The 20,540-nt window shown below is 39.8% G+C and overlaps 1 non-coding gene across 1 annotated transcript; it reads left to right on the top strand.

Annotated features, from left to right (window-relative positions):
* The first annotated feature begins 334 nt into the window (after positions 1-334).
* Positions 335-409, top strand: Trnas-cga. The gene has a single exon. It is a non-coding gene; the product is annotated as a tRNA-Ser (tRNA).
* The last annotated feature ends 20,131 nt before the right edge of the window (positions 410-20,540 follow it).

The raw sequence follows: 20,540 nt of genomic DNA, 5'->3' as shown, positions 1-20,540 counted from the left end.
AGAAGTAAAGCTGTGAGTACCGGGCGTGAGTCATGCTTCGGTAGCTCAGTTGGTAGAGCACTTGCCCGCGAAAGGCAAAGGTCCCGAGTTCGAGTCTCGGTGAGGCACACAGTTTTAATCTGCGAGGAAGTTTCATATCAGCGCACACTCCACTGCAGAGTGAAAATCTAATTCTGGAAACATCCCCCAGGCTGTGGCTAAGCCATGTCTCCGCTGTATCCTTTCTTTCAGGAGTGCTAGTTCTGCATGGTTCGCAGGAGAGCTTCTGTAAAGTTTGGAGGGTAGGAGACGAGAAACTGGCAGAAGTAAAGCTGTGAGTACCGGGCGTGAGTCGTGCTCCGGTAGCTCAGTTGGTAGAGCACTTGCCCGCGAAAGGCAAAGGTCCCGAGTTCGAGTCTCGGTCGGGCATACAGTTTTAATCTGCCAAGAAGTTTCATATCAGCGCACACTCTGCTGCAGAGTGAAAATCTCATTCTGGAAACATCCCCCAGGCTGTGGCTAAGCCATGTCTCCACTGTATCCTTTCTTTCAGGAGTGCTAGTTCTGCATGGTTCACAGGAGAGCTTCTGTAAAGTTTGAAAGGTAGGAGACGAGATACTGGCAGAAGTAAAGCTGTGAGTACCGGGCGTGAGTCGTGCATCGGGAGCTCAGTTGGGAGCACTTGCCCGCGAAAGGCAAAGGTCCCGAGTTCGAATCTCGGTCAGGCACACAGTTTTAATCTGCCAGGAAGTTTCAGGAAGGAAACTATCAAGGCTGTTACAAATCTAAAAACGACATACTCAGCAGGAATTGATGGTATACCCAGCAGAATCTTACAGCTCTTCTTCTGGAATATAACTGACCCCCACTCAAATATGTAACTGCTCATTATACATCTTCTGATCTTCTAGAAACATTTGAAGTTAATCCTATGTTCAAAGCTGGAGACAAAGATAAAGTGGTAAACTATCATTCCATTACAATAACATTCTGTTTTTCAAGAGTATTGGAAAAAATAATGTACAACAAATTAATAAATTTTGTAAACAAAACTGGAGTGTTAGCCAATACTCAATATGGTTTTCAAAGGAAGAAATCAACTGTGACAGAAATCTATGAATGTAAAAACACTATTTTAAAAGCCATTGATAAAAAACGGGAAAAACGGGTATGGGGAACAGGTCATACAATCATCATTAAGAACCCGAACACTGCTTTGTATATAATAGCTATATTTGTTGAGAACACTGTACACAAAACACCATCACAAATCAAGTGCCGAATAAAGGCTGGAGAACAAAACCGTAATGGTGGCACTAGTTTGAATAGTCAAAGAATTTGGTAGTTCAAAGATGGTACATTGCATTGACACTGAGTTCTGGTGATTGATTACTGCCACACAGGAATATTTTTAGACTTAAGTAAAGCTTTTGACATAGTAAACCACAAAATTCTTCTAAACAAGCTTGATTATTATGGGATTAGGGGAGCATCAAATGGCTAGATTCATTCACTTTTCAGTGACCACAAGCAAAAAATGTGTATTAGACTTGTAGATGAACACCATGTTCTAACAGATGTCAACCACAAATGTTATAAGGCAGCTGTCAGAAACCTTGGGGTATCAGACCATTTTGGTCAAATTGCAGAGCTCAAAATACCTACAAAGAAAGAAACAAAAGTGCTTGTCTACAGAAGGACATTTTCAGAATCAAAAAGATGCGAATTTACAATGCAGATGACCAGCCATACATGACCAGTAGTATATTCAGGAACACATGAAAAAAAGTTAACAAACTCTTGAACATATTGAAATTAAAATTCCAGGAGGCATTTCCTAAGGAAGTATATTCTGTTGGGCAAATAGTAGAAATAATTGGGTAACAAAAGGAATCAGAAAATCCTATGAAACTCTCAAATATCTCAGTTTTATTAAAGAAAATAAGAATGACACAGCCTTTTTACAGTTCTTTCTCTGATACAAAAGGATGTAGGCCTACAGAAAACTTCTGCTGGCAGCAAAAAGAATCAAAAATCATAAGACTACACAGATCTCAAACAATAAAAGCAAAGCCTTGTGGAATACAGTAAACCAAGAAACTTGTAACACAAAGCCAAAGCAGATGAACATAAAAAAATTAGAAATAATGATAGTTTAATAGATAACCTGAAGAAAGTGTCTAACTTTTTAAACCACTATTTTTGTTATATACCAAGCAAACTGTAAGAAATACTTCCCAAAATACAACATATAGCTACAAATAGCTATTTGCCTCACACAATTCCGCTGCTACTCAGCACTGGGGAAGAAATCATTAAAATTGTACATACATTTAAGAGTAAAATGTCCACAGATACAGATGAAGTTCCAATGTGTGTACTAAAAGACTGCATTAGCAGCATAGAAGTACCCCTAACAGGCACTATAAATGAGTCATTCTCATCAGGTTGCTTCCTTGATTACCTAAAGCAGCCAAAAGTTCTTCCCACACATAAAAAAGGTGATACAGAAAATAGAGTGGATTACAGACCTCTTTTGTTACCGTCTTCCTTTTCAAAAGCAGTATAAACTATTATGAAAAACAGACTTATGTATTATTGAAATAAATACCAACTTCTGTGCTTGGCTTCAGGCTGGAAAGGGAACAGAAGCTGCTATAGCAAGATTTACAAAAGTAGTTAGAAGCCCTAGAGAGAGAGAGAGAGAGAGAGAGAGAGAGAGAGAGAGAGAGAGAGAGAGAGAGAGAGGAGAGAAAAATTAATAGGCATTTTCCTAGATCTCAGCATTTTACACAGCTGTTCACAAAATACTTTTAGGTGAAGCTGAAGAATTACGTGTAAGGTAAATAAATGGTTTAGGTCTTACCTAGCAGACAGAGTGCAGAGGATAGAGATATCTAAAATTTCAAGTGGCTCTAAGTATATGGTAAAACATCTTGCAGATCCAGGAATAGTTGAACACAGGATTCCATCAAGGGAGGATGTTAGGCACAATACCATTTCTCAATTACATTAATGACTTCCCAGTGTGGGTCTCGCAAGGAGAAACTGTGTTAGATAAGACATAAGAAACGTTAGGAGTAAAAGCTGAAAAGGCACTTATGGAGATCTGCAACTTATTTTTATTTATTTATTGTATTTTTTTGCATGGAGACACCAACTAGTGTCTTTTGCAAACGTCATAGCATTTTTCTACAAGTTTAGTACAGTCATATATACATATGTGATTACATATTCATGATACAAATGTACCATTGTACAGTATAAGGCACAATATTGGGTGTTACATCGTACCTATTACAAATATTCAGATTTTACACAACTATATACATATATACAATAATTTATTTTAGTTTAATATTAATATTCACTTAAAGAATATAAACACTTGTCAATCAAGAAATATTTCAGTTTCACTTTGAATAAGTTCCCTTTGTGGCACCTTGTAGAGCTCGGTAATCTGTTGTACCATATTTGACCACTAACGGATGGACTATGGTCTGTTGTTTTTAATTTTGTTCTTTGTCTGTAGTAGCAGTCTTTATTTCTTGTATTATAGGCATGCATATCAGAGCATTTTGTTGCTTTGTTTTGATGTGTCACAAAAAATATAATTAATTTGTAAAGATACAGTGAGTAGACTGTGAGGTATTTATGATGATTTCCCTGCATGAATCTCTATACCCTAATCCATGGATAATTCTGATTGCTCTTTTCTGTAGGGTTAATATTCTGTTCCTGTGTATGTCAGCAGCACAACCCCATATCTCTATCCCGTAATTAATCTGCGCAAAAATGGTTCCATAATAAATTGTTTTTAATGTCTGATGTGGGACTACTTTTGATAACTGGCTGATTAGATGTAATGAACTGCTGATTTTATTGCATAAAAATTTGATATGGTTTACCCATCTTAGATTTTCATCTAGGTGAATACCTAGAAATCTGCAGCCTTTTGTGTCAACTACTTCAATTCCACCTATGTTACTGAATGGAGGTTTGGTGTAAGTTTGTAAGTTTAAATGGCAATAACTGAGATTTACTGATATTAACTTTCAAACCTTGATCTTGGAAATATGTAGTTATTTGACGTAGTCCCTCAGTTGCTTCCAACATTAACTCATCATTTTGTTTACCGAGAAATAACAGTGATGTATCGTCTGCATAGGTTACCAATTGGGAGTTTAAAGGTTGCTGTATATCATTTATGTACACTAGGAAAAGGAAAGGGCCCAAAATTGAGCCCTGGGGTACACCTTGTGTGACTGTCTCATATTTGGACTGGAAATTAATGATCTGATTATTGATTTCGTAAGTCAGCTTTGTATACTGCTTGGTACATGGATGCAGCATTTACATTGCATGACTCAAGTTTACTTAAAAGTAACTCATGGTTTATCGAGTCAAAGGCTTTAGTAAGGTCTAGAAATATGCCAGCTGTTTGCATTCCTTGATCAAGGGCACCATATGTTTTGTGAAGAAATTCCGTAATTGCTGTGATAGTACATGATCTTTTCGGAATCCATGTTGTGTCTCTGTTAGGAACTTATTTTTCAAGAAATTGTCACTAAGTTGTGTCAGCAGCACAACTTCAAATACTTTGCTGAAGACAGGTATTAATGATATGGGCCTGAAATTTGAAACCTGTTCCTTGGATCCTTTTTTATGCACTGATTTAACTGTATTCCATTTCAATACATTTGGAAATGTATGTTCTCTGATACTGCAGTTTACCAGGTCAGTGACTAGTTTAACTAATTCCTTATTACATTTTTTAATCACGATACTACTCAAACCATCCCATCCAGACGAGAACTTATTCTTTAGGTTATTTATTATCCTGCCTATTTCTTTTTCACTTTCTTGTTTGAATTCAAAAGGTGGCTCTTCAAAGGGGCAGAGCTTTACCTCACAATTGTGTTATTAACTGGACTAACAGCTGCAGATATAAAGTATTTATTGAAAACATTGCAGACTTTATTAGGATCTTTAATTGTGTTTCCTTCATGTCTTATATTTACAATTTCAGTTTCTGGCTTCGGTGTGGCTTTGCAAAATTGATTTACAATTCTCCATGATGTCTTGGCTATATTGTCTGATTGAGCTATTTCACTGCTGTATATCTGTTTTCTTAGATTTGAAAGCTGTTTCTTAAAGATTTTCTTGGCTTCGTTGTACTTGGCCTTAAAAACCTTCAGGTTTGTTGACTTGTGTAACACATCCAGGTCCTGGATGTTTTGCCTGAGTTTTATCATATTTGCTGGAAGTATCAGCCTGTTGGTTTTTGCACTTTGGTTATGGGTGAACGCTCTTTGTATTTTCTTAACAGGGCAGCATCTGTCAAAGTGTCTTAGCATAGTATCATAGAATTTGGCCCATTTGTTTTCAGAATCTTCAGTCTGGTGAACCAGATCCCAGTCCTCTATAGCTAATTTATTTCTTAGGGCAAGGATGTTACACTCTTGTAGGATACTTTTATTTTCGATAACTTTTGTCATTTTTGGGATGCTTGTGTTTACATACTCTACAAGCTGACATTTGTGGTCAGAGGAATGAAAATCCAATTTCCAGCATCTAACACAGTCTTTAATGTGTTTACATAGTATAACATAATCAATTCTGCTAGATGTGGACTTTGTTACCCTGGTATCACTATTTACTACATTTATGAGATTATATGGGTTAAGAGTATCTATTAACCTCATATTACACAAACTGGAAGACTTTGCCTCAATATTCAGATCACCAAGTATAGTTAGGTCACTGGGACCACAACGTCCCACTAAATGTGTCTATGAAGCTAACTACATCAGCCTTTGGTGGATGATAAATCCCAATAACTTTATGTTTTCTCATAACCCCTCTACACTCTTTGGTGTGGACTTCAATGCCTGTCACTTCAATCAAGCCTTCTTTGTTGTATTGCTCTAGATAGTTTATTTTCTTGTACTCGAGATTCCCACTAATGTAAACTGCCACACCACCACCCTTATGTTGCTGTCTACAATAACTATTTGCTAAGGACTAGCCCTCTAGTTTACAGTAAATAATTTCATCAGATTTTAATCCATGCTCAGTTAACACTACTGTATGAGGTGAGTGTTCATTTACAAAAACCTGTAAGATATTAAGCTTATTTCTAAGGTACTGTATGTTTAGGTGCATGAGCCTTAGTGGTATTTTTAACTGGTCTCTCGGATTATCTTCCTTTAAAATGCACTGAGTTGGTTCACTTACATAAGTTCTGGATCCAGGCATTAAAAGTGTTCCTGTTCTTTGGCGATCTTGCCTTTCTCGATCTACTACCCAACCTGGCTTCTGTCTGTCTAGTTGTCAAGGTAGCTGTTGAGGTGCCTTCTTCCTCCGTACAGTCTGAGGAGTTGCCGAACTGCCTGATGTTGCAGTAACTGGAGTTGTATACTCCACATTTGATTGAGTAAGTGATGCTGAAGAGTCTGCAGTTGATGCCACAGCTTCTGTTGTTTTAACTAGCTGGCTTAGCAAGTTGTTTTTACCCAGTCCTGGGAATTTCTTAGTTGCTTTACTTTCGCACAAAAACATGTCACTTTGAACTCTGGGTTTTATTGGTCTTGAGGATCTTCTAGGAGCACAATGTGTTTCTGGACTTTTGAATATCCTGTTGCTGCAAACTGATCTTCCTACTCCATTGTTCGTTACTGTCCTCTTGACAACATTGTGGTTGATTCCTGGTACTGTAATTTTCTCTTGCTGTGGTACTATTTGCTCAGTTCCATCTGGATCCTTCCACTCAAGTGATATTGCAGGCTTTAGTTGATTTTTTGGAGACATGACTGAAAGTAAAGTTCTGGCCATTCCTTCCTTGCCAGTAGCATTTAGGTGTAGTCCGTGAGAAGTGTACCAGTCTCAGTTCTCAGGGACTGTTACAAACTGAGTGTTTTGGAAATATTTCACTATTTTGGCTATTTTCCTATTTGTTCGCCTGGTTTCATCGTTCACACAAGACCAGTTTTCAAGATCATATCTATGGGGTATCCCTACTATGATTACATTTGTGTGCTGAAGCTTAATTAATGCTGATGTTATAGCATTTAATGCCTTGTCTGCTTCGTTTTTGGCTACATCATTTGTGTCACCCCAGATTATAACTGTGTCATTCATTGTGAGATTCTGTAAGTTGTTACAGCTTTCAAGTATTGAAGTTAATGGTGCACCTGGTATAACATTTCCTTGGATTACGAAATTATTATGACTTTGATACATTAAGTTAGCTGCAACTGATCGCCCATGGCTGTCTGCAAACACTGTTATTTTTTTTGTGTTTAGGTGAGCTTTTTATATTACTGCTGTGTCTGTTGTACGAATGTTTCTTGCTACTTATGCTGTTTTCATGAACTATGAAGTTTTTATTTACCTCAGTGCTTTGTTGTTCACAATTTTCATCTTTTTGTAGCACATCAAACCTGTTCCTTGTCGTAATGTATAACGAGGAATCATTCGCAATTTTTTTCACAGCTTTAGATGCTGTTTTAGGCGTAATATACTGATTGGTTTTTGCAGCGATTTAGTTTATAGAGTTTTTGTTTTCGCATGATTTGGAACCTTTTTTTTTCTCTGAGTATTTCACCATCATTTTGTAACTTCTGTCGTCGGAGCTCGTCAGACTTAATTTTTAATTCTTTAACCTCATCAATGAGCACATTGATTATATCGTAAGTACAGTCTTTGTTATTCAAGTCTAGTCCTAAACTCGTCTTCCATAAACAGCCAGAACTTTTGTTTAGAGTTCACATTTACACAAGAGAAATGAAACACAGTTTTACATTTTATGCACGATGTCCACAGTAGCAGAGTCCCGAAACTTTTCGACTCTAACGTTGCGTTTTGTTCGTTAAACGTAGTTGGTACACACTGGAATTTCTCCGATTCTGCATGTCTCCGTTCCGCAACTTTTGATATTTTAGTGCAAGCCTGCCACTGAAAGTGTTGTAGATTTTACACACGCAAGACGTATTTTCGTAAATTTTACTCTTGTTTGTCGAGTAATTCGACTGATCATTTAAAATTGGCGCCATGTTGCGAGGGACTTTCAGCTGCTCAGCATTTTCGTTTCTTAAACGCGAAATGTCATATCTTAAAACGTCCACAGTTTTTTGTAAACTTGAAATTCGTTCTTTTAGCTTCACAATTTCACTACCATTCCCATAGACACCTGTTTTTAAGGCACAACTTAACTTTTGTTCACTTGATCACTACACACAACCGCACTAGACGCCATCTTAGTCACCAAGTTCCAACTGGTCAAATAACAATACAGTGACTCTTTATGTAAAATAAACTAATAATATGAACTCCTAGATGAATAAAAGACCTAAAATAACAAAATATAAAATACATAATGAAACCAAAGAGTGAGTAGTTTGCACAAAATTTTTAGGTATGTATGTTGATCAGCAATTAAGATGGGATGAACACATTAAGGTACTTGGAAAAATAATTAGCACAGCATGCTATGCCTTATGAATACTAACCACAGTGTGTAATAACTTGTGCCTAAAAGCAACATACTATGAACCCATACATTCTAGCATCAGTTATGGCATAATATTCTGGAGTGCAAGTGCTCAGAATGTGGAAAATGTGTTCAAAATGCAAAAATGAGCCAGAAGTATAATGAGCAAGAGTTACAAAAGGGCCCACTGCATTGCACTGTTCAAAAAATAGGGTATTCTGTCAGTACCAAGTGAATACCTACTAGAAACTACAGTTTTTATATAAAAAAAAGAACACTGAGAAATATGCAGCAAAACAGCTCCACAGATGATTATCAGACCTGATACCATGATTGTTTTATACTTGGATAGAATGAATAGAGCAAAGGCTTTTTTGTTTAAACGCTTCGCTTCAGAGGAATTTGGTAGAAATAAGTCTGAAATGTTGGTGGTTTTCTTTTTATTGTGGCTGGAGCTCCAATTGTTACAAAACATTCACGATGCAAAATTCAACGCTTCCTTAGATATTACCTGTTGGTATTGGAATCTAAGTTTTAAATCTCAGTCTAGAGAGTACACAACTTTTCTGCATGGCAGTGAACATGATCTCATCAAATGGATGTGGACACCTATTAGTGGGCATTAATATGGGGTGTGTGCACCCTTTGTCTTTATGATAGCTTGAACTGTTTTTTTCAATGAAGTGTCTGAACATCTGTTGAGGAATGTCAGCCCATTCTTCCTCAGGAAGTGAAACCAGCAATTTTAGTGGTGTTGGAAGCTGGGAACTGGTGTGAAGTTGACGTTCTAACTCGTCCCAAAGATACTCCAATTGGTTTTAGGTTGGTATTCTTGGTAGGCCATTCCATTTCAGAGATGTTATTTCCCACAAACCATTGCCCCACAAATGTTGGTTTGTGACAGGGCGCATTGTCATGTTGATACAATTATTGTCTCTCAAATTTTCCTCTAGTGTACTCAGTACACACTGCTGCGAAGTGTATTCCTATCTTTCCACCTTTAGTGTTTTCTTAAGTGCAAAAATGGGACCACAACATAGCCATGAAAAACATCCCAATATCATAACGCTACCTCCTCCACCTTGACATCTAAGTATCATCAGGTCACCATTTGTCTTAAAGTGATGCCAGACATACTTTTTGTGTCATTCTGCAAACTGTAATTTTCGTCCAGATAAGTCAAAACTTTGAAAAACTTTGAGGTTCGCTGATGATATTGTATAGACAGCTAAGGACCTGGAAGAGCAGTAGAACAGAATGGACAGTGTCTTGAAAGGAGGATATAAGATGAACATCAAAAAAAGCAAAATGCGGATAATGGAATGTAGTCGAATTAAATTGGGTGATGCTGAGGGAATTAATTATGAAATGAGACACTTAAAGTAGTAAATGAGTTTTGCTATTTAGGGAGCAAAATAACTGATGATGGACGAAGTAGAGAGGATATAAAATGTAGAATGGCAACGGCAAGGAAAGTGTTTCTGAAGAAGAGAAATTTGTTAACATCGATTTATGTGTCAGGAAGTCATTTCTGAAAGTATTTGTATGGAGTGCAGCCATGTATGGAAGTGAAACGTGGACGATAAATAGTTTAGACAAAAAGAGAATAGAAGCTTTCGATATGTGGTGCTACAGAAGAATGCTGAAGATTAGATGGGTAGATCACATAACTAATGGTATTGAATAGAATTGGGGAGAAGAGAAATTTGAGGCACAACTTGACTAAAAGAAGAGATCTGTTGGTAGGACATGTTCTGAGGCATCAAGGGATCACCAATTTAGTTTCTGAGGGCAGTGTGGAGGGTAAAAATCGCAGTGGGAGACCAGGAGATGAATACACTAAGCAGATTCGGAAGGATGTAGGTTGCAGTAGGTACTGGGAGATGAAGAAGCTGGCACAGGATAGAGCAGCATAGAGAGCTGCATCAAACCAGTCTCTGAACTGAAGACCACAACAACAACAACAACAACCTCCTCCATACTTCACTGTTAGCACTGCACATTAAAGCAGGTAATGTTCTACAGGTATTCACTAAACCCAAACCCTTCCATCACACTGTCAAAGGATATAGCACGATTCTCGGCTCCAAGTCAATCGTTTCCAGTCATTCACTGTCCGGTCACGTCACTTTTCACACCATCGCAGGTGTTGCTTTGCACTCACCACAGAAATGTAGAGTTTATGAGGAACTTCTTGACAATTTACGTAATATTTTTTAACTCCCTAATCACAGTCATTGTGCTAGTTGGACTGCTGGTAGCACTTCACAACTTACTTCCTCTGACTTAATGCAATTTGTTACGATGACACACCACAATGACTGGATGAAGTCTACCTGGTCTTGGTTTTGCTGTGGTTGTAACTTTGCATTTCCACATCACAACCACATTATAATTTATTTGTCATCTTGGATTGCTTTAAAAGGGTTGAAATGTCCGTGATAGACTTATTACTCAGATAACATGCAATGACTAGGCCAATTTCGAAGTCACTGAGTTTTTCTGACACATCCATTCTGCTGTTTTAGCATCTTTACTGACGAGACAAATATCCCCCAACTCATTTTATGCTGGCAGGTCTTCCTCTCGTGATATCCAGTGGTCAATTCTGTATTATATAGGGGCAAATGTAAATGTAAATGTTGTGTGACTAGGGCCTCCCGTCGGATTATATGGGGGTGTCCAGATACTTTTGATCACATGCTGTATGTTGTCCATTTTGTGTATTGTGTGTTGTGTGAGAGAAGATTCAAAATGATTGGTGTTTGCATTGGACGTATTGATAACATCTGAATTCCTACCACTCCAGTCATCCCTGCATGCTTTCCCTGCAAGGGGTGGTGCTCTCTGACATACACATGTGCCCACAACTGCGGTTGCGGTCGCGGAAGTATTTTTCACCGACCTCTGAGTATTGGCACTGCACTGCTGCACATTGCATGTGGGTGTCTGGAAGGCGAGTACATGGGATGTAAGAGTGTTTCAGCAATCTCTAACATCTACCCATGGTAAATATTGCTACGAAGGAGATTGTGGTTTAAATGTGTCATGTTTAGTGTTTCTCAACACATCACAGTAGACTCTGTCTTGCAGTGGTATTTGCTGTTGTCTCTGTTCAGTCACGCAATAGAACCTTCCTCCTACGTTCTGAATGTAGCGGAGAGAACCCAATTTAGGAATTCTATAGTACTTTTAAGAACCCAATCATGTTTCTGATAGTTGTATTGCATACATGCACAAGTTCAGCATGGACAGAGATGGCCTGGGCAGGTTTGGGTCTCTCTCCTGGCCGGTGAAGATGGGGGCTACCCTGCAGATGGCGAACGGTGCATGCCTTGCGATCGCTAGTTTGTGTGATCAGTAGGTTGTCTTTTCATCAGATGTGTTTAATGGAACAATGTGGTGGAGGAGGGTGTTGGTGCTCTCAAACATTGATGCATACAAGATCTCAGATATATTTAGTACTATGATCCATTTGTGGGGGAAATTTCATTGCTTGATATGTATAATGTTTGTGTATGATACTCAAATGTTGAAAATATGTTTTATTACAAAGAAGGAGCATCGTAAGGTGAAGGCAATGTGTTGTAAGTGATCTATTTGACTCTTGTAAATTGTTAAACAATTAATTTTATGGGCTAGTGCAAACTGTTTTTTTTTTTCATTCTATTTCTGATATTGAACTTGTGTCAGCTCTCCCTTTGTCTCCAACATTAGCCAATAGGAACACTATATTCTGAGGAGAGATTAAAATATCTGTCTGCATGTTTTGGGACATTGGTTCACACAGACAAATAGCCAGTGGTCTCTTGAGAAAAACAGAGACAGGAAATGAGTCTGGAATTTCCCGATCAACAGAATGCTTTGTTTGGGGGCCGTGGGATCAAAGGAGGCTGATATACATTCTGTGGTCGATGGTGTTTAGTAACGAGATCTGTAATTGGGACATTGGGCGGTTTTGAGCGTCGTGGTGGCACCTTGGCGATAGACACACGCACGGGAGACCCCAAATGGTGGCTAGTATACCCCACTTCATTCCATTCATAATCTGTAGGCCACTTTTGGATAGTTTAGCTGTCAGTGAAATATGACTGCTATATGTTTCTCTATCTGTGCAAAATAGTTTGCCACTGAGATTCTAGTAATTTGTCCACCCGTAGAAAGTGGCGATGAATTTCGAAATATGTCATGAACTTTTAGATATATAATGTTCTAATTTTCCCATCTGTGCTTAGACACCAATGTGCTTCAAAACATGAGGAAAATGAAAAAATATGAGCCTTAACATCCCTGGCCGGCTGGGGTTGCCGAGCGGTTCTAGGCACTACATTGTGGAACCGCACGACCACTACGGTCACAGGTTAGAATCCTGCCCCAGGCATGGATGTGTGTGATATCCTTAGGTTAGTTAGGTTTAAGTAGTTCTAAGGTCTAGGGGACTGATGACCTCAGAAGTTAAGTCCCATAGTACTCAGTACCATTTGAACCATTTTTAACATCCCTGACTCTGGCAGCAAATATAAACTAAACCCATTCGGCGTTTCCATGTGCAATCAGAATAACAAAGTGCACAGTTGTTTAAATATTGCATACTGCCTTGTCACCCACGAATTGTTTAAATAAACAGTATTCCATATACTGCAATGAATTTTGTGGCAAATTCTTTGACTAAATAAATAAACTATATACCAAATACCACCTTGTATCCCATAAATTGTTTAAATAAACTATAATCCACACATTGCCTTGGCTGCCAGAAATTGTTTAAACAATATTCTATACAGTGCAATCGATTTCCCACACAATTCTTTAAGTAAAAATATAAATAAATAAATAGATAAGTAAATAAGCTATATTCCATACACTGCCTTATATCCAACAAATTGTTTAAATAAACAATCTTCCACACATTGTGTAAATTGTTTAAACAATATTCCACAAACTGCGATCGATTTCCCACTAAATGGCCAATCAACTGAGATTTTTTCACACCAATTTCCAGGTGGGGGAGGGGGGAGGATAGGTGGTTTCCCAGAGGGGAGAGTTTAATTAACTCATTGATTTAGTTAATTAGTCAATCAAACTGATACCAAAATTGATCTTGTATTGGTGAGGGGAGTTCCCAGAGGGATGGGGTGTTGGAGAGGAGGGGAACAGGGGAGCAGTGGGGGTGACATGACAAACCATGTAACCGAACTGCAGGTTAAGCATTTGTCAATCAAAATAGAACAATATGTTTACCGTTGAGTGTTTACTTGCCCGTCATGCAGGCAACCTATAACGTGTGCTGGTGTCCTTGTTGCCCCACTACTTCAGTTAAGTTCGATATTTTTGATTTTTTCATGTAGTGTAAGAACTGATCCGATAGCCAGATTACCGTATAGTTCTTCCGGCTGGGGTATTGCTTTTGGTGTGGTGTCCCTTCTTATATCTTGACATATTGTGCCATAGCACAGTAGCAATCTAAGTTTTTGTTGAGTCCATTCCGAAATCACGCGTGTGTGGTGACATGTGAACTCGTGTTTCCTCCTCATTTCACTTATCACAATTAGGTGAATCGGCAAGATGGGTAGAGTACAACAATGTGACCATTGTAATACTTTCACTGACAGTTTTATACCATTCTGTTGTAACATCTGATGCAAGCTGTAGGGCCTATGTTGTGAATGTTCTTCCACACCTCTGGCCAACTGACATGAGGGTATTTAGTTAACATTCTGTTAGGACCTAAAAGTATCTTAACACGGTGGCACTATTTCTATGCATTGCTCATTTTATCTTCCTAGGTTATGTAGCTGTTCTCGACTATGGTGTTTCTGAGAAAGCTAACTTTGCGTATTTGCTAATATTGACTAGTGCTTCTTGTTAATCCGATGTGGCTGAATTTTGATCTTTTAAGGACATTGCGTACTAGTAATGCGTTGCATTTTGCGTAAGTATCTGTTAATCCAATACCATCTTCTTCAAAGGGTATTGTTAGTGTGCTGCATTTTACCTTGAAAACATTTCCACGGCATACAAGATATCCAATCACTGATACACGTTTGGCTAGTGGCGCTGGTACTAACAAAATGGATGTTATTTAATTCACTTTAGATAAGGTGAACTCGTTTACTTAATTTTACTTTTTGCATCATATTGAGACATCGCTTGGAATGCAGCTGTATGCCGGCCAGGGTGGCCGAGCGGTTCTAGGCGCTACAGTCTGGAACCGCGCGACCGCTACGGTTCGAATCCTGCCTCGGGCATGGATGTGTGTGATGTCCTTAGGTTAGTTACGTTTAAATAGTTCTAAGTTCTAGGGGACTGATGACCTCAGAAGTTAAGTCCCATAGTTTTCAGAGCCATTTTGCAGCTGTATGCTGGTCCTGACTTTGTGCAACATCGATCGCCAGTTGGTAGTCTGCATCCTTTGTAACTCTGCCGCCAGATCTAGACCTACATCTTGTACCTTTGTCGCTGTGGGTAGCAATTCTTGTTCTTCCAGCAGTAAACCTTTTCCTTTGTCCATTGTCTTCAACTTATTACTGGCTCCTGTTGCTGAACAGTAAGCGTTCAGTAAATGTTTTGAATCTGGTATCTGGTCTTGTTATGGACCGGCGGCGGGTTATTATACAGGGTGAGCACAAAGTCTTGCCCTGATTATAAAAATTTACAACAGAATAACCGTTTGACATAATACGTTACACGGGTTAGTGTTACTAGTTGTTGTGACCAATAGATGGCGCTAGCGCTCCACAACACCGACGTGGTCTGTAAGGTCACGTTAGTTACTGGCGAAATGGCGTCGAAGCAGGAGAAAGCGCAAATTGTGCTTTGGTTTCACAAAACGAAATCGCCCATCAGTGCTCAGCGTAAGTTTCAGGCTACTTATGGACGCAGCCCTCCTGACGTTAAATCAATAAAGCGATGGTATGCAAAGTTTAACGAAACAGGCAGCGTTGAAGATCGTCCTCGAAGTGGCAGGCCTCGTGTGAGTGATGCAACTGTTGATCGTGTTCAGCAATCGTTTCAGCGGAATCCGTCTAAATCAACTCATCAAGCATTACGTGAACTTGAAATACCGCAAGCGAGTGTGGTGAAGATGCTTCGTAAAAGGATTAGGTTGCATGCTTAAAAATGTTCAAATGTGTGTGAAATCCTATGGGACTTAACTGCTAAGGTTATCAGTCTCTAACCTTACACACTACTTAACCTAAATTATCCTAAGGACAAACACACACACCCATGCCCGAGGGAGGACTCGAACCTCCGCCGGGACCAGCCGCACAGTCCATGACTGCAGTGCCTGAGACCGCTCGGCTAATCCCGCGCGGCGTTGCATGCTTACAAAGTGCAAATCATGTAGGCTTTGCACCCGAATGATTTGTTGACACGTACTGAATTTGCAACTGAGATTCTCAACAGGATTGATGACGCTAACGATTACTTAAATCGCATATGATTTACCGATGAATCCACTTTTCATGTCAGTGGAATGATATAGGCAAAATGTCCATACATTGGGTTTAGAGTCTCCACATGCTACTGTACAGTTACAGCGAGACAGCGAATGTTTGGTGCGGCCTCATGCATAACAAGTTTTTGGACCGTTTTTCTTCGCGGAAAAATCCATTACCGCTAACATTTACTCAGACGTTTTGCAACAGTTTATCGCCCCACAGTTAGAAGAATATCAACCATGGATACTTTTCCAGCAAGATGGAGCCCCCCTCCCCCCCCCCCCCCCACTACTGCGCTTTGATTGTGCGTGATTTCCTGAATGAAACATTTCCGGGTCGGTGGATTGGAAGGAACGGTCCAACACCCTGGCCACCCCGCTCTCCAGACATCACACCCCTTGAATTTTTTTTCTGGGGCTATACTAGGACGGAGTCTTCGTCACACCAGTTGATGGTGTCGACGAACTGAAGGTTAGGATACAAGCTGCTGTGGGTACGTGACATAACACATGTTACGAAACACCTGGCGGGAGCTGGAATACTGCCTCGACATTCTCCGAGCTACCAAGAGAGCACACGCAGAGGTTTACTAACGTAAGTGGTCTTAAAAAAAAAAAAAGAAAAAAAACACTAGTAACACTAAGTTATGTGACGGCATCCGATGTGAATTGTTATGTCAAACTGTAATTCTGTAATGAAATGTTCTAATCAGCGGAAGACTTTGCGCTCACCCTGTATAATGAATTCGTTTGTCACCATCGCTTACAAGACCCCGATGACTATTTTTGCGCTCAGTCAGGAAGTGATGAACATACTGACCATAATTTCCAGTCTGCAAGTCCAAAATTCTTCTTGTCCTCTCTGAAAGAAGTGTTCCTACTTCCTGTTTACTCAGTGGGATCAAGAACTAGGACTATAAATAAAAGTTTTGAGTTCTAACTGATTCATGTATTCAGTAGAAGTTCACATGCACAAACATAATAATACTCATAATAATAATAACAATAATAATAATAACGTCCCATTATAATCAGCACTATGAGCAGTTCAGAGGCAACCTGTATGATAAGTTACAATCAAAATGGTATTTCGCCCTTACTTCTAATCATAGAAGTTAATTGCTCGCCACGAAAGTGGAAAATAATCTCACCACTTGCCACGTCGTTTTGTCGACATTACGGGCGGCACACACTTACTTCCATTAAAATCTAAGTGATCCACGATGGTGTACAGTCATCGTGCGTTCTCTTCCTATTTGTACCGAAAACATGTTTGGTAGCTGCCTGGCTGTGACATCATCTGAGACACAGCGTATGATATGGACAGATCGATAGATTTGGACGAAATCTGTCTCATGCCTCTCTAGCCGTATTTATGTATGTACGCAGCGGACGGCTGAACGGAACATCTGCTGTCAACTGCTGTATACGCAGGTAGTACCACCTAAATGGCCACTTTCTCGGACGCATATTATTTAATAACTCTATAGTGTACCAATTTACAATCTTCATAATTTTTACATAATTAAAGTTACGTTGGCTTTAGTTACTGAGAAAGTCTCAGCTCGACTGCATTTAAACTTTGCTGGCTAGAATTTTTAGAACAGAACCGACAGTAGAACGTAACCTCTGAGCTACCTCTTAAAGAGTCCTTGAATTGATTGTTATTTACACTAAAGTCTTCAAACTTGGTACAGATGTATTATTTTCTTAACGTAATCAAATGCTGTAATTATAACTTTCTATCATTAATACAAATGATGCTTAATCTATTACGAATAAGGACGTTTTTGTTCCAAATTTAGCTTTTAGTAAATTACTTTAAAACTATTAGAGTTAGCTTAGTGGAGTCACAAAGTTATTGCTTTTGTACCAAACTGTAGCTTCATACGAACTTTCATCTCTCTGAGTAATATTTAGCGCCTTCAACCTATCGTCGAAACTCCGATTTTGACCAAAATATTGCTCCGATCAAGTTAAGACCTATAACAGTCGATTGTGGCATACGTTTGCACATTCCGAACAATTTTTAGCTTTCTAGCTGCATTATTTAGCGCCACTTATTTTTTTAAAATTAAAACAATGTATTTGGCGAAACATGTTTATTGGATCATTCTGAGATTTAACTATTTTAACATTAATATACTGAAGCATATAATGACAAAATTTGGAAAAATAACTTTAATATCTAATTTCAACCATAGATTATAGCGCAATTCTTTCTATGCTACGCACAGGCGTGTTATGATGATGCGGTGCTACTAGCAGTGAAATGGGGTAAGCTCCGGCACACTCGCCTCTGTATATCTCAGAATATACAGCGCTTGTTTCGCCACATTGTGTCTACACAAATATGCTCAGATCATCCACGAATGCCCGACATACGATTTTCTTTCCTAACAAGATCATGACTGTGAGTGAATTCAGTTTTCTTAGGAGACGTTCGAACACAACTTTATATATGGCTGACCACATTATATCGAATGGCCCAGTTGCAATATGAGTCTGACATGTTGGGTGAATTTGTTGTAGATACCAAATTTCCGCATTGCTTTTAGTAGAAAATTCTGAGAGATTTGGTCGGAAGCATTCGAAAAACCAATAGATCTTACAAAGTTTCTTGTTCTACAAATATCTGTGATGGCTATTATGTCACGTTAGTGACTCAGGGTGTCTATTTTATTGCGTCCGGGGAACCCGCATGTTTGATGATCTCCTATCATGTTTATCACTATGTCCCTAAATCTTGCGCTCGCTCTCGGACTAGAATTTTGTAGTCGGCGTTCATCAAAAATATCGGCTTAGGGTAACTGATTTTTGTTGGCGGGTATTTCTTCGGTACCAATACGATGAACCCCTTGTGGATTCTTGAAGAGAGCTATTGGACGTTCCATGTATCACTGTACACGTTAATTAGTTCTTCTTTCAATATATTCCAATAAATGAGACAAAATTCAGCTGGTATGCCATCCATTCCTGGTGAGTTTCCTTTCGGGTTCCTCAATAGGTCTTCATATATTTCCTTTCTGTAAATTCTTCGCTGAGAGAATCGTTGTCTGCTTGTCAGCACGCCGTCGATGTCGTTCAGAGAAACTTGTTCGAGGTTGTCTTCGTTTACTGCAGCATACAACTCACGGGAATGTTACAGCACTCCACTTTTGATATGAGGCTGCTGTTGTATTGCTTCGTTTCCTCTGATGAGTTTCTCGATTATATTGCGGTTTGTACTTTTCGATGTCGGATTCGGTGGTAGAGTGACACTTTCTCTTTTGGATAATACAGTTAGCTCTCTGCGTTGACATTATCTGCGCTTTAATCTGATTTATCTGTGAACAGATGCAGTGGTCACGTCGTGTGTATGTTGGTATAATTCTCGGAGGCACATGATTTAAAATTCCAATATACTTTTCTTCCAGTCAATTCTGCTGTAACCATATTGTCTAAACAATCTTAGTAGTTCGGGTTTCGGTTCCACCCGCCAATATTACTTGCTGGGATATTTCCTTATGTTAGCGACGCAGGCCTTCCGCGTTTCCAACACCATAATTCTTAATTCCTCGTCTCTGAGTAAGATATCCCCAGCATCCTTTTCCACTGAAAGTTCTATATGTAAATCTACACCAAGACAGCGCAAGCCATCTGACGGTGTGTGGAGTATACTTCTTGTAACACTAACTGATCCCCCTATTCCTGTTCCATTCGCGAATGGCGCGTAGGAAGAATGATTGTCGGTAAGTCTCTTTATTAACTCGAATATCCTCGTATGGTAATTTCGCGAGACATGTGTGGGAAGAAGTAATACACTCCTGGAAATTGAAATAAGAACACCGTGAATTCATTGTCCCAGGAAGGGGAAACTTTATTGACACATTCCTGGGGTCAGATACATCACATGATCACACTGACAGAACCACAGGCACATAGACACAGGCAACAGAGCATGCACAATGTCGGCACTAGTACAGTGTATATCCACCTTTAGCAGCAATGCAGGCTGCTATTCTCCCATGGAGACGATCGTAGAGATGCTGGATGTAGTCCTGTGGAACGGCTTGCCATGGCATTTCCACCTGGCGCCTCAGTTGGACCAGCGTTCGTGCTGGACGTGCAGACCGCGTGAGACGACGCTTCATCCAGTCCCAAACATGCTCAATGGGGGACAGATCCGGAGATCTTGCTGGCCAGGGTAGTTGACTTACACCTTCTAGAGCACGTTGGGTGGCACGGGATACATGCGGACGTGCATTGTCCTGTTGGAACAGCAAGTTCCCTTGCCGGTCTAGGAATGGTAGAACGATGGGTTCGATGACGGTTTGGATGTACCGTGCACTATTCAGTGTCCCCTCGACGATCACCAGTGGTGTACGGCCAGTGTAGGAGATCGCTCCCCACACCATGATGCCGGGTGTTGGCCCTGTGTGCCTCGGTCGTATGCAGTCCTGATTGTGGCGCTCACCTGCACGGCGCCAAACACGCATACGACCATCATTGGCACCAAGGCAGAAGCGACTCTCATCGCTGAAGACGACACGTCTCCATTCGTCCCTCCATTCACGCCTGTCGCGACACCACTGGAGGCGGGCTGCACGATGTTGGGGCGTGAGCGGAAGACGGCCTAACGGTGTGCGG

Source organism: Schistocerca piceifrons, chromosome X (assembly GCF_021461385.2).
Source record: "Schistocerca piceifrons isolate TAMUIC-IGC-003096 chromosome X, iqSchPice1.1, whole genome shotgun sequence".
In the NCBI taxonomy this organism is placed as follows: Eukaryota; Metazoa; Arthropoda; class Insecta; order Orthoptera; family Acrididae; genus Schistocerca; species Schistocerca piceifrons.
The sequence above is the reverse complement of the archived record's forward strand: the minus strand, read 5'-3'. Positions and strand labels throughout refer to the sequence as shown.